At 35.4% G+C, this 14996-nt stretch overlaps 1 protein-coding gene across 2 annotated transcripts in view; it reads left to right on the top strand.

Moving 5' to 3' along the window:
• INPP4B (inositol polyphosphate-4-phosphatase type II B) overlaps nt 1-14996 on the top strand; it is an 886823-nt gene that overhangs the window by 274118 nt on the left and 597709 nt on the right. For both annotated transcript variants that reach the window (XM_081245267.1, XM_081245268.1), the window contains exon 2: nt 8970-9032. The gene's annotated coding sequence lies outside the window, so the exon portion shown is untranslated. The remainder of the gene's footprint in view (nt 1-8969; nt 9033-14996) is intronic.

The following is a 14996-nucleotide window of genomic DNA, read 5'->3' as shown; positions in this document are numbered from 1 at the left end:
ACCTTTCCTTTCTTTGTTGTATTTTATATATTTGTTCAAGTGTATCTTTCAGTTTATTAACTCTCTCTAAAGTTGTACCCAGTTTTCTATTCAAAGCATCTATTGAGATTGTAATTTTATTTATTTTTTCCTGAAGTTTTCTTTTGTCTTTTAAAATTCCAATTGATTTTTTTTTTTTTTTTTTTTTTTTTTTGCGGTACGTGGGCCTCTCACTGTTGTGGTCTCACCCGTTGCAGAGCACAGGCTCCGGACGTGCAGGCTCAGCGGCCATGACTCACGGGCCCAGCTGCTCCGTGGCATGTGGGATCTTCCCGTACCGGGGCATGAACCCGTGTCCCCTGCATTGGCAGGCAGACTCTCAACCACTGCGCCACCAGGGAAGCCCTCCAATCAGTTTTTATACTCTGTTTTTCCTTTCTCATGTTTTTGTGCCCTGTTTTATATATTTAGTAGTATATTCATTCTATGTTATATATGTGACAGTTACAAAGTCTGAAGTCCTTGGCAGTCTAATTTTGCTGTTTGATGCTTCTTTGGACTCTCCTTTATGAAGGCCCATTTTCTTGTTGGTTATGTTACTTTGGAGCTCATTTTTGGCTTTTTAAAAATTCTGGGAATCCTAAGAGGTCTGAAATGAGGTTATATTACTTTGGAGGGGATTTAATTTGCTTCTTTAAGTTAATTTCTCTGCTTGAAGTTTGTCAGGATTTGTAATCAGTGTAATCCAAGCCCAAAAGCCATAGGGGAAGAACTATGAGTTATGCATTTTTAGAAGAATGATTTTCTTCTCTACTCCAAGCTAAGGATGTCACAGATCATTTTCCCCTTGTCACTTTCCCTTAGTAGAAGGCATTTAAAAATTTTCATACCCTTTTGAGCTTTTTGATATTCTTAATTCCAACTCCCCCATCATTTTCTTTCTCTCTTTTTTAAAAAAATATTTATTTATTTATTTATTTTTGCCTGCATTGGATCTTTGTTGCTGCGTGGGGGCCTTCTCCAGTTGCGGCGAGTGGGGACTACTCTTTGTTGTGGTGCGTGGGCTTCTCATTGCAGTGGCTTCTCTTGTTGTGGAGCACGGGCTCTAGGTGCACGGGCTTCAGTAGTTGTGGCTCCCAGGCTCTAGAGCACAGGCTCAGAAGATCCCACATGCCCTAGTTTCTTTGTGGCATGTAGGATCTTCCCAGACCAGGATCCAACCTGTGTCTCCTGCATTGGCAGGCAGATTCTTAACAACTGCACCACCAGGGAAGTCCCTCCCCGATCATTTTCAAACCTAAAGTCTTGTCCACTATTTCCTGTCAGACTATTAAAATCCAAGGCTTCAAGATCCTACTATTAGTGAAACACTAGCAGGGCACTCATGATTTTTGCATGTGGATGCTACTATTGTTTCAGATCTGTCTTCATTTTGGCACTGTAAGGTCATTCTTATTTCATTATGAGCTGAACAATGCATTTAAAATATGTTTGTTGTATTCTAGCAAGCATTCTAGATGTTTTGAAGCAGGGGCCTTTTAAAAATTACTAGTGTCTGTGTTACCAGAAGCAGAAATCTCCTGATGGAGCATGATACAGTTTTTATTTTTGTCCCCCTTTTTTCTGTAATACTTTGGTAGTGGAATATGGAGACATTTAACTGTAATTTCCTTTTTATAGATTACTTCTTTTTCTTGCATTTAGATATTGTTTGGGTTTTCTGTGCACGAATACTTTCAGCATCATAAAATTGTCTTTTGCTGCATTAGTTTTGTTGTTTATATACTCCACCAAATTTGTTGACTCCTAGAACAAGGGTGAAAATAAGAGTTAATTTAATTAAAAAAAAATTAATGGGTTAGTTAATTTCCAAGTTTTTGGACAAAGTTTTATACTTGCTTTAAGGTATTTAGGCACAGAACCCACCTATAAATAAAATATGGCTATCTGACTAATCAAATTATCTTTCATTATCCTATGGGGGTAGATAATGTCAAATAGAAAGACTGTAAAGAGGTGCAAAACTTCTCTCCTTGGGCCAAGTCAGTATGAAAGTGGGCAAAGTGTTCTTCAGGTCTTTCCTAAATTGTTATTTTAAAGATTAAGAGTAATGATATATATTAAAAACTTATCATAGTAATTAACTTGAGAAAGAGGCCAATAAAATGTACTCATAGCATTTTTCAAATATAAGGTGTTAGTTCATTGATATTATGAATATTTTTTTAAAAAATTTTCTTTCATCACTTTTAATCCAATGGACTAATAATAGCTTATTTAAGCCTCCTGCATTGATATTAAAATTTATTTTTGATGTCTTCTGGATTCCTAATTTCCCTCTTTCACTCTCTTTTTGTTAGTGGTACTTTTATTTCATTTTTACTGGTGGTGGTGTGTACTAGTATGTCCTGATTGGCAATTGTTTTGACATTTAAACCCAATTTACTTCAGTGTACATTTCTGAAAGATAAGGATATTTATCTTATGTAACCAATTTATGGTTATCACAGCTGACACAATTAAAATTATTTCCTTTTTACTATCTAAGAAGCAGGTCATACTCATTATTTTCCTATTGGCAGAATTTTAAATAATGATCTTCCTTGATGCTATATGGTCAAGCAAATTAACCTTCTTGCCTCAGCTAGCTCATATGTTGGAAATCCGTTCAAGAACCTACAGCAAGAGATAAGGTGGTAAAGAAATTTGATAATTTTTTTCACGATATGGGTACTGGTGCTTCATTAAAATAGTAAAAAGGCACTTACTAGCCCATAATTTTATATTACAAAATTTGTCTTATTTTAAGGTTTATGTTTTTTGCATTAATTTACTGTTTTGAAACTTATTTTGGTGGTTTTCCATATGGATATTTCTCTTTGAGGGTTTTATTAATTATTACTTTTGATTTTGGTTGTGTTGATGGTGGTTGTTTCAGCCAGAAGCAGAATCCTGTATTGCTACTAAGATATTTTTCTGGAACCTTTTCAGGACAACTTGTATACAAAAACAGGAAACCCTAGGGCAATTTATAAGTGAATACCTGAAAACTAAGGAAATCTGAGAAGAATTCACAAAGGAACTGAGATCAACATTGTGCTATAATATAGCATAAAATCTCCCAGGATTTAGAGAAAACAGTAGCTACTCTGCTATTGATCGTTTAATTTAGGAGCTCTCTTAGACATTTACAAGGCTATACACCAGAGCTAAAGCATGTCAGCTCTGCCTGTCTGTTTCCAGTTGATGGCATTTGTAGTCACTTGGGGGTGAATACAGCACGTTGCAAACAAATAGCTTTACAGACAGCCCTAGAAAGGAAGCTTCTATTTTACGTCCTCAAGAGTTAATTCAGTAAAATTCACTAACACTGCAAGCAGTAAAGCTGATAGAGACAGTGAAGCCCTCAATAATAATTTTAACAGACCAAAACACATAGTGGTTAAATTGATAAGAATACCTTTCACAAAACCTACAGAAATAAATTAGCTGAAGCAAGGATTAAGAAAACCTTTAGTTTAGAGGAATATATTGTCTAAAGCAAGTTTCTTAAACTTTAATATTCCTAGAGATCACTTGTTGGTCTACCGTTGGTCTAGGGTGGTGCCTGGGATTCTGTATTTCTAACAAACTCTGAGGACATGGTGAGGCTGCTTGTTTATGAACCACCCTTTGAGAATAAAGGGCCTGGAGTCTGAGAATTTGACTTTGGCAATAGCATGAGATAAAAGCTGAGAAAAATATACATTAAAATGTATAAAAATCAATTCAGAGACAAGTACTGAATGTATATGTGTGTTTAAATGTAAGTGGCATGATATATGTAAATTGCTTTAAAATCTTAGGAGATAGTACCCCCTCTAAATTCAAAGTATAGTGTGTTTGCAATTCTAATGAATACATGAAAAATATAAAAAATAGCAAAGATATACATAGAATAGAAAATTTTTATACAACATACATTTAGAGTACAATGGGAAGCTTTGCAGTAAGAAATAATATTAATATATTTAAATAATAAGACCACAGGACAGAATATGTACCATAGTAATGGGAACTCACATGGAAATAGCAGAGGTAGAGTATCAGTGGAAGAGTTAAGGGAATGGGATTGGTGATAGCTACCTGCCTTCAGATCCTCCTGCCTTTGCTCACTAGCTCTGTGGCTCAGGTAACTTCCAGTAATCAACCTGTCCTTCACTTTCCTCATCTATAAAATGGGATAATAGTGTACACAGCAGTTAAGATTGTTATGAGTATTAAATGTATAAGATAGCAACTCAGAACAATGTCTGGTTTATATTTGACAGCACTAAATGTTTATTTTTTATTATCACAATAATAATAATAAGGTGCTTCTAATTCAGACCTAGAATTTTAAAAATAGTGTTCAAAAAGTAGAAGTTTTCTTGGATCCATTTTCTTGCTAAATTACCTGTGGGAAAATATTTTCATTATTTATTTGAATAAACAATAGAAAGTGAAAAATTTAAGATTAAGTAAATAAAATTATCCATGAAATTAGACTGTATCATTTAGAGAAGACTGTTTTCATCAACTGAGAAAAGGTCTAAATATTAAAAAACAAAAGGATAGATTTTAATTATTCCCAGTATTCAGTTTTTTGTATGTTTTAAACATGGAATGTGGCTTTTTTGTTGCTATTTTATTTCTGCCTTTCCTCTGGCAGGAAATGCCTGGGCCTGATTATTACCTTTGTGGTTTATCCATTATTGATGCTTAATCTAGGTATAATTATAATAAAGAGATGAAAACCTTTTTTGTATCTTATTGCTTGCAGAGATAAATAAGTGTTAATTGTATTTCTTATTTTATATGTATATTTTCTTTCCAAAGTTTAAATGCAGACACTTCTAAAAACCTACAGTTCTAAACCTCTGTTTTGTTTGTGTTTTTCTTCCCTGAAATAATTGTCTCATAAAATAATAAGCAAGGGGAAATTAGAAAGGTATCCAGTTGGCAGCAATTTTAGTATTTGCAAAAGGAAATAATGTCAAAGGTCAGGTATAATATTTAAAATCTGCCTTTAGGTATTTCCTGGCTAATGTAGCCCAAATTAAAAAAAAATTCTCAAACCTATGTACTGTTAAATATGCAAATATGCTTTAAAATGGCATATACATACATTTTATGCTAGATTCCCTTTTATTAAACAAAATCAACAAGTTGTTCAATTTGGGAGGAACGTTATATGTTAAAAATATGAAAAATGGCTTGTGTTCCAGGGAAAACACTAATGTTCTGTCTCCAGCTGCTGTCCTGAGTCATTGAACTTGTAGATACTGAGGAAAAATATTTACAGATTGAAATATGCTCTTTTATTTCTGGTAGCATCTTTAGGATTCTCTATGTATAGTATCATGTCATCTTCAAACAGTGACAGCTTTAATTCTTCTCTTCCAATTTGGATTCCTTTTATTTCTTTTTCTTCTCTGATTGCTGTGGCTAAAACTTCCAAAACTATGTTGAATAATAGTGGTGAGAGTGGGCAACCTTGTCTTCTTCCTGATCTCAGTGGAAATTGTTTCAGTTTTTCACCATTGAGGACAATGTTGGCTGTGGGTTTGTCATATATGGCCTTTATTATGTTGAGGAAAGTTTCCTCTGTGCCTACTTTCTGGTGAGTTTTCCTCATAAATGGGTGTTGAATTTTGTTGAAGGCTTTCTCTGCATCTATTGAGATGATCATATGGTTTTTATCCTTCAATTTGTTAATATGGTGTATCATGTTGATTGATTTGCATACATTGAAGAATCCTTGCATTCCTGGGATAAACCCCACTTGATCATAGTGTATGATCCTTTTAATGTGCTGTTGGATTCTGTTTGCTAGTAGTTTGTTGAGGATCTTTCCATCTATGTTCATCAGTGATACTGGCCTTTAATTTTTTTTCTTTGTGACATCTTTGTCTGGTTTTGGTATCAGAGTGATGGTGGCCTCGTAGAATGAGTTTGGGGGTGTTCCTCTCTCTGCTATATTTTGGAAGAGTTTGAGAAAGATAGGTGTTAACTCTTCTGTAAATGTTTGATAGAATTCTCCTGTGAAGCCGTCTGGTCCTGGGCTTTTGTTTGTTGGAAGATTTTTAATCACAGTTTCAATTTCAGTGCTTGTGATTGGTCTGTTCATATTTTCTATTTCTTCCTGATTCAGTCTTGGAAGGTTGTGTATTTCTAAGAATTTGTCCATTTCTTCCAGGTTGTCCATTTTATTGGCATAGAGTTGCTTGTAGTAATCTCTCCTGATCCTTTGTATTTCTGCAGTGTCAGTTGTTACTTCTCCTTTTTCTTTTCTAATTCTATTGATTTGAGTCTTCTCCCTTTTTTTCTGGTAAGTCTGGCTAATGGTTTATCAATTTTGTTTATCTTCTCAAAGAAACAGCTTTTAGTTTGGTTGATCTTTGCTATTGTTGCCTTCATTTCTTTTTCATTTATTTGTGATCTGATCTTTATGATTTCTTTCCTTCTGCTAACTTTGGGTTTTTTTGTTCTTCTTTCTCTAATTGCTTTAGGTGTAAGTTTAGGTTGTTTATTTGAGATGTTTCCTGTTTCTTAAGGTGGGATTGTATTCCTATGAACTTCCCTGTTAGAACTGCTTTTGCTGCATGCCATAGGTTTTGGGCCGTTTTGTTTTCATTGTCATTTGTTTCTGGGTATTTTTGATTTCCTCTTTGATTTCTTCAGTGATCTCTTGGTTATTAAGTAGTGTATTGTTTAGCCTCCATGTGTTTGTATTTCTTACAGAGTTTTTCCTGTAATTGATATCTAGTCTCATAGCATTGTGGTCAGAAAAGATACTTGATACGTTTTCAATTTTCTTAAATTTACCAAGGCTTGATTTGTGACCCGAGATATGAGCTATCCTGGAGAATGTTCCATGGGCACTTGAGAAAAATGTGTATGCTGTTGTTTTTGGATGGAATGTCCTATAAATATCAATTAAGTCCATCTTGTTTAATGTATCATTTAAAACTTGTGCTTTCTTATTTAGTTTCATTTTGGATGATCTCTCCATTGGTGAAAGTGGGGTGTTAAAGTCCCCTACTGTCACTGTGTTACTGTCAATTTCCTCTTTTATAGCTGTTAACATTTGCCTTATGTATTGAGGTGCTCCTATGTTGGGTGTGTAAATATTTACAATTGTTATATCTTCTTGGATCGATCCCTTGATCATTATGTAGTGTACTTCTTTGTCTCTTGTAATAGTCTTTGTTTTAAAGTCTATTTTGTCTGATATGAGAATTGCTACTCCAGCTTTCTTTTGATTTCCATTTGCATGGAATATCTTTTTCCATCCCCTCACTTTCAGTCTGTATGTGTCCCTAGGTCTGAAGTGGGTCTCCTGTAGACAGCATATATACGGGTCTTGTTGTATGTTGTTTAATGATGTTTTTTTTCATGAATTACTTACAATCCTTTCTTCCACTAACCTGTTTTTCTTGAGTCCTTTCTATTTATAGTGGTTTCTCTAAAGTCTGTGCTATACTCTTCCTTGCAATCGGAGCTCAGTAGGTGTTTTCTGAATTGGATTGAGTATTTACAAGAGTAGACAGGGATCAGTTGCTTTAAGTGAATCTTGAAGTGTCCCAGTTTCTTGGAGGACATCTTTAAATTAAAATCCCCAGCAAAGTCAAAGGAAGCTCCTGCAGTGGAGTGACAGGTTACTCATTCTCCTGAAATGCTGTTTAATCTTTTTCCCTTATCTGCCCAAAGACCTAAAACAACTCTTTATTTCCTTTGCCATCACAGAGTGTGACTAATAAATCTGCAAATTAAGTAACATCCAGTATGGAAGGATTTTAATCATTCCACCAGGTGGCTTATCAGGGCAGTGATTTTCAAAGGGGTTGCAAGATTTTTTTTTTAAAGGAGACAAATGATAATAATAGTAATAGTGATGTTCATAATTATATTGGCTAACATTCATTAATTCTGTGTCCTTTCTGTGTATTTATCTCACCTACTTATCCTGTCAGTTCTATGAAGTAGAAAGAATTAGCATTCTGATATTACAGATGAGAAAGCAATGTTTACAGAGTTTAATTTCCTTGCCTGAGTTCACACAGCCAGTAAGATGTTTTGGTGATTGCAGTTCTATGACTATTCTTATAATGACTGTTACAGTCAAATAATCAACGTTGCTTTTAACTGTTAACATTTCTTCAATCAAATAACTTTCTTAAGGGGTGAATTTAAAATTCTTACCTATCTATGTGATAGTCCTTCCTGGAGAGCTGTGGCTTAGACTTGAATTTCTTATCCTGCAATCTGAACATTCTGATCATGATGCAATAAAATCTTTCATTGGACACTCCTCAAGATGGTTATATGCTAAGGGAAGGAATAAGATATATTTTCATAACTTTTGGCTCCTATAATGTACTTTTCTCCTCAGTGCAGCATAGAAAAGCTCTAAAATTGCAGCTCCTAAGGAGGGTAATCTTCAATTATTTACCAAGTCAATCCACAATATCTCATTTTATCATTTTTGTGGAAAGACAGAATAGAAAAACACCCAAACTTGCACGAACATTTTAAAAGCCGTACTCACTGGGAGAGGGAGGAAACTGAGTTAGATAATTGCAGATTTCATTTCAGTCTGTTGCATTCCAAGTAAATGTTCTGTCCCAATGTGGATTACATCTTATCTTTTGAAATGATTGAAGCTAATTCTTTTCCTTGCTTGAGTGCTAGTCTTGTTCCCATGTGAGTAAAAAGAGAGAAGCAAAGAAATCAGGGCTGAGGATCTGTGGCAGTCACCCTTGTTTTCAGCTGCAGGGGAGAGGGGACCTTTGGGGAAGTTATTTGTCATTTAAAGCAAGTGGTTCCCAAGGCAGCTGCTGAATGGAGCTGAATATTTTGTTAAATGATTTTCTTCTCTGACCTTTATTACTAATAAATCTTTTTAAAGAAGCATTTAAAGGGTGAAAAGAAAGGTTGTTTTTATTAATCTCTTTTCTTTTTACCCACAGAACCCAAGGAAATGGTGTCACCTGGCAAGAGATCTGCTATCCTTTATGAAAAATCAGACCAAGGTAATGCTTATTTTAATATATATATTAGTCTGTTTAACTCTGATACATTCCACTGGTTGGTTTTTCTTGATTACTGGTTTTAACTATTGAATAATCCATCAAAAAAGTAAATCATTATCTGAAAAGTAAAAGGAATGATTTTTGATGACTTATTTAGGAAATGACCAGTAAATTTTAAAATATATATTAGCTTGAAGCACTGTGGTTAATGATTAATTTTCTGACACTACTGTTGCATTTATGTTAATGTGTGGATAGGATCTTGACTAGAAGATTGTACTCTCTTTGTTTGGAAATAGGTCCAATTAGTGTATTACATTTACAAATGGTAGACAATAAGAGAATCAGATTCTTTTAATTAAAATTTTCCTCTTATTTAAACATCAGTCAGATGGCTTTACATATTATTTTTTAATAGACAAAAAAGTTCAGTACAAATTCCTAGAAAAATTTCATCGAGTTTGACGAAGACACTCTTACACAAAACATGTATTTTCTTTGGAAAGATTGAATTATATCATACAGTTGTTGAATAGCATGCCTGATTATACTCAATGATTGCATATTTAGTTGCTAAATTTTCCAATTGCTATGTGATTTGTTTATATATGTTAGCCTAAGAATATGAACAGTCATGCAAATATTCTAATGACATATACGTGTAAGCAAAGTGGAGCATAGGTGCAGATATAAAATGTGTGTATGATTTATGAATAAAGGTGATGTCTCAAAAGAGTTTTTAATAGAAAAGTTTCTGAAAAGTTAGAATTGTGGTGGGAACTAAGCCCATCTATCAATACTATCTGCTTATATAGCTATGAAGATATGATGTCGCTTTGTATATATCAACACACATACTGGATTTGTTGAAATGTGTACTAGGTCACATACTAATTGGAACTAACTGGGTTCTATTTTTGACAAATTGTCGAATTCCTATAAAACAAGTGAGTGCTGAAACAAAGGAAGCATTTGAATTTAATGGACATCAGCAGAAAACTGGTTTATGAACTTTAATTTGCAGTGACGCAAAAAATAAATTGTTAGGTTGAATTACAAACTGGGGTGTTTCTACTTATTTTTGGCTTTTAGTTAATGCTTCAAGGGAGGTGTAAACCCCTTAAGGAAGTAGCTTCTCTCCTGTAATGGTGATTTTCAACTGTAGGCACACTATACTAAAATGTTAAGTCAAACTATAAGGTATTTTTAAATGGTTAATGAAATCCATGGAGGGTTTCCTTTAGCTTAGAACTATTAACTGTGACTCCCTAAAGAGAGGCATTATAAGGAGAACTAATACCTAGACAGTATGTGGAAGGGGTTGAAGCTGAGTGCTGTGATACAAGCATAGGGAAATGTATGGTAGAAAAATGCTGGCTGAGGTGGAATCAGTAGAAGATGACACAGTAAAGACAGAGAAGGAAACACACTGAGTGAGATGGAGCTAATGAAAAGGGTCAAGGATCCATGCCCTTTAGAATGAAAATAAGGATGAAGAGAGGAAGCACAGACTACCCAGGATGCATTCATATGAAATTTTTCTTTTTTCAGAGGTATGTATATACTAATACATTCAATTTTATTAGGCTTTGATTTCATCTATTTAAGATAGAGATAAACTTACTTCTAACTGAATGTAGCAAAGAAAGAGTTGGGGTGTAGGAGGGAAATTCCCATTAATGTGGCAGAATATCCAGCATCATGTACCCGGAGTAACAAAGTTTGCTTCTCCCCGATGTGCCAATAAAGAACCAGTTCTGTATATTGGCAGTCCAAGCGCTTTGGTCTGATAACACTCCCAGAGAGATTATACTCTAGGATGCTGGCTTTTGTGTGGAGGTTGGGAGTGGGGTGTGAATGAGTAACTGGGGTGGGAGAAATGGTGTTCATGTCATCCCCTCTTTAGGTTGGTCCTTTGGACTCACTGAAATAGGGGTGTTTGCAACTTTATAAAATATTCCTGTTAATAAGGCAAAGAGTGCTAATGTTCTGATGCTCTGTCTCTATTATCCTAAATGGGATATATGCATTTAAATTTCAGTGTTTAAATAGTAGAAGTTCAAGGCATATTAGTTAAGGTGCTATTTTTGGACAAATGGGACCATTCAGCCTTTCTCGGTTGCACATGATGACTAACAGACTCATTTTGTGTACTATTAACTCTGGCAATGGGGCTTGGAGAGCAATCTTTTGGGTTAACAGGTACTTTTGTGTGTGCAGATGCCTGAAAGTTCTACATTTGACTTTTTCAAAAAGGGTCTAAAATAAGTTTTCATGTAGTGTTTCGTTATGTAAAGTTATTGATGTCTGTTGGTCACAATATTCTTAATTTTGTCACCCCAAAATAGAGGCAACTTTACCTAGTTGGGTTAAGATATCCTTCTCTGTACCTAGTAAGATTATGCACAAAAATAGAGACCATTATTCTGTTCTATTTTTACACAGGTTTATATGTCCTGGAAATAAGTTGAATTTCAATTAAGAAAATTTCATGTTTGTAATTTATTTGTATTATGTAGGAATATTAAGTATTATTCTCATGTATATTTAACTTCCCTGTAGGAAAGTGAAATGGGATATTAAAGGTTCAGCAGTTTTTTGATGTACTCTAAATACATTTTTGAGAATTGAAAATAAACTGTCTTAAGGCTAGTATACAGTGTTCTTTATGGTCTAGGGCACTAAGAAATAAGGTATAAATATATTGTTTAGAGATTGGCTTCATTGTGGTTTATTATTATTGGCTGTAGAATATTTTGTAGATGTCGCACACGTTGAAAAATTTTTTAAAAGATAAAATTCTTCTGATATTTTAAGAGCTTATTACAAATTATATTTTATATTATTTTTTATAAACTACTATAAAGTAACAATGGAAAGTAAAGCATCAGATTTTCAGGTTGATTAATAAGTTAATGACCATGAATTACAATGAGAGTTACAAATACCTCTACACATGTGATGAAAGGGGTGATGTAATTGTCACGATGCTTGGACTAATTCACATAGGATAGACACATGCTTTACAGAAATAGAACTATAACATCAGGCATATATGCTCCCAAAGAGAATTTAAACTGAAAGTCAGAGAACAAATCATTGAGCACTTTCATTGAGAAGTGATTAAAAAGTAGTTCTTAAAGAGGACTTTATATGAGGAAGAGTTATTATGATCATTTTTATGAATTTGCCTTTTTTGTTTTTTTATGATTTTCATCATTTGCCAAAGTTCTTGGTACTCTTTACTTTACTCTTCTTAGTATTAGATTCTGTGGGATACTCCATCTTTTTAAAACTTTAAAGAAAACTCCCAAGAATAGTCTTAATGGAATAGTCATATAGAAGCCATAGCATTGTCTAGAATTGTGTCCTGCTAATGTTTAAGTTCTTGCATCGACTCCCCACATGTTTCTTACCGTATTGGTTTCTCTGTTACTACACTGTATACCCTAAACATTCTTGTCTTTCCTTATGCTGATAACTCCACTTGGAATGCCCAGTCTTCTTTTTCCTTATTCCAAAGCCTACATAGCCTTAAAACTGTTCTTTAGGGGGCTTTCTGAGCTCCTCATCATGCTACAACTATTTATTTTCCTTAACCCATATTTAGTCCTTAAGGTAACCTAGATATACTATCTGTCACACTGTCACTGATTTGCGTATATTGCTCTGTAGTAGCTCTCTTGTGTGTGTGTTTAAATATGTATGTATATGTACATACAGAACTTTATTATGTGTAAAGATACACACACAGACATGGGACTTTTTTTCCTTCAGTGAGACTGTAAGTAAGATCCTTCTGTCATCTACTTTTACTCCCACTTGTGAGTGAAATAGACTTTGAATGAATGAGGTCTTTGCATCTCTCAGATTTCCACTGAAGGAATATTTAAAAGGCTAGAAGATTCCTTTGTACTATGAGAATTATAATTTAGCAATGGTTTGTATTAATTAGGACTAACTTGAGAACCTTCTCTCTCGTTATCATATCTTTTCAATGTGAATAAAATCTGAATTCAAATATAATAATTTATAAGGCAAATAATTTTCAACTCTTGAGATACACTCCCGGACTTCTCTGGTGGCGCAGTGGTTGGGAGTCCGCCTGCCAATGCAGGGGACACGGTTCGATCCCTGGTCTGGGAGGATCCCACATGTCGCGGAGCAGCTAGGCCCATTCGCCACAGCTGCTGTGCCTGCGCTCTGGAGCCCGTGTGCCGAGACTGCTGAGGCCCGTGTGCCTGGAGCTTGTGCTCCGCAACAAGAGAAGCCACCGCAATGAGAAGCCCGCGCATCGCATCGAAGAATAGCCCCCGCTCACCGCAACTAGAGAAAGCCCGCGCCCAGCAACGAAGACCCAATGCAGCCAAAAAAAAAATTAATTAAAAAAATATATATATACTCCCTTCACCAAAGGGACACTGCTTAATTCGATCACCCATTGGCTTTGTACCACTTTGCACATGTGATGGGACGAAAATCTAACCTGAGCTACTCCACAGAGACACTTTTGCCTAAGAGTAAAACACTACCTATTTCATATCTTACATTAGAATCAATAGGGGAAAAAAGTTATATTGTAATTTGCCACCTCATTCATCAATTCAGTGTTTACCTACTATACTCACAAGTGCTTTAAGGGGTGTGGGGTATGTGTAGAACTTGAGTCTTTCACTTGTTTTACACACACACATATGCACCCCTTATACAGACATACATACAGACATATAGAGGCTACAGAATAAATCTTTTTTTTTTTTTGCGGTACGCGGGCTTCTCACTGTTGTGGCCTCTCCCGTTGCGGAGCACAGGCTCCGGACACGCAGGCTCAGTGGCCATGGCTCACGGGCCCAGCCGCTCCGTGGCATGTGGGATGCTCCCGGACTGGGGCACAAACCTGCATCCCCTGCATTGGCAGGCGGACTCTCAACCACTGCGCCATCAGAGAAGCCCCCAGAATAAATCTTTTTACTTGCTTGTAGAAGTTATCTCTATGCTCCTTACAATTTTTCACATCAATATCAATTTCATCATTCATGTGGATAGTTGGAAACGTTAAAGCAGTCCCTGAGAACTATTTTTAAGTTTTCAATAATTATTGAATCTCATGCATAGGGATTTCATGGCCATTTTGAATGTGCAGGTATGTTTGTGGACATGCAGTCTGAAATAACATATGCTCAGCTCTGCAGTCAAATCTCTTTAGGCTGGCACCCTAAAAGTACCTAAATGCTAATAGGTGTGGAAATTGGAGACAGACTATGGTTATTTGGGAAGCTGAGATAAAATTAGGACTGGTAGGGTCGGGACAGGGCTTTTGTGAATTGGGGCTTCCAGGGAACTGGCAATTCCCAGTAAAAGACACAGGACTGTGAGGGTAAACGGTTCCTTTAAGGCTTTAGCAGATGTGTTGGTTTTCCTTTCTTCAGTTTTGCAGTAGTAGCCTTATGTTGTAAGGGGAAGCACGTCACTGGAGGCAGAGTGGTGTGAGCAGAGGCAAATACTTTGTAACATGGGCTGTCCACTAGACTTTGCAGGCGCATATGTATGCATGTCTGTCCCTTTCTCTATCTAGATTTATGTTTTTAATGCGTATAACGTTTAAAAAATTATGCCACTAGATGTCAGCAGCAGCCTCCTAGGGTTCCTGTGGCCTTAATTAGTAACAAAATTGGTACTTCATTAGAACATCTTACCTGAGGATAGTAAGTACCTGTTTTGCAGGTTAAAAAAATATTTTTTTGAGATATGAGGAGGAAGACTACAAGCATCATAAAATATTTAAATATTTTTTCAACTTGTTTTTGTTCACATGTGACAGGTTACTTTTACTTCCAGTATTCTCTCTACCAATGAGATGACATGAAGAATATGTGTGAGGCTGAGGAATTGCTCAGAAATTGGACCTGATGCCAAAGCTTGAAATTTCTGTTTTAATGCTTTATGATTCATTTATGCTGCGAT

The sequence above is a fragment of the Mesoplodon bidens genome, assembly GCF_964165515.1.
Source record: "Mesoplodon bidens genome assembly, chromosome: 1".
In the NCBI taxonomy this organism is placed as follows: Eukaryota; Metazoa; Chordata; class Mammalia; order Artiodactyla; family Ziphiidae; genus Mesoplodon; species Mesoplodon bidens.
This window is presented reverse-complemented; position numbering and strand designations above follow the sequence as displayed.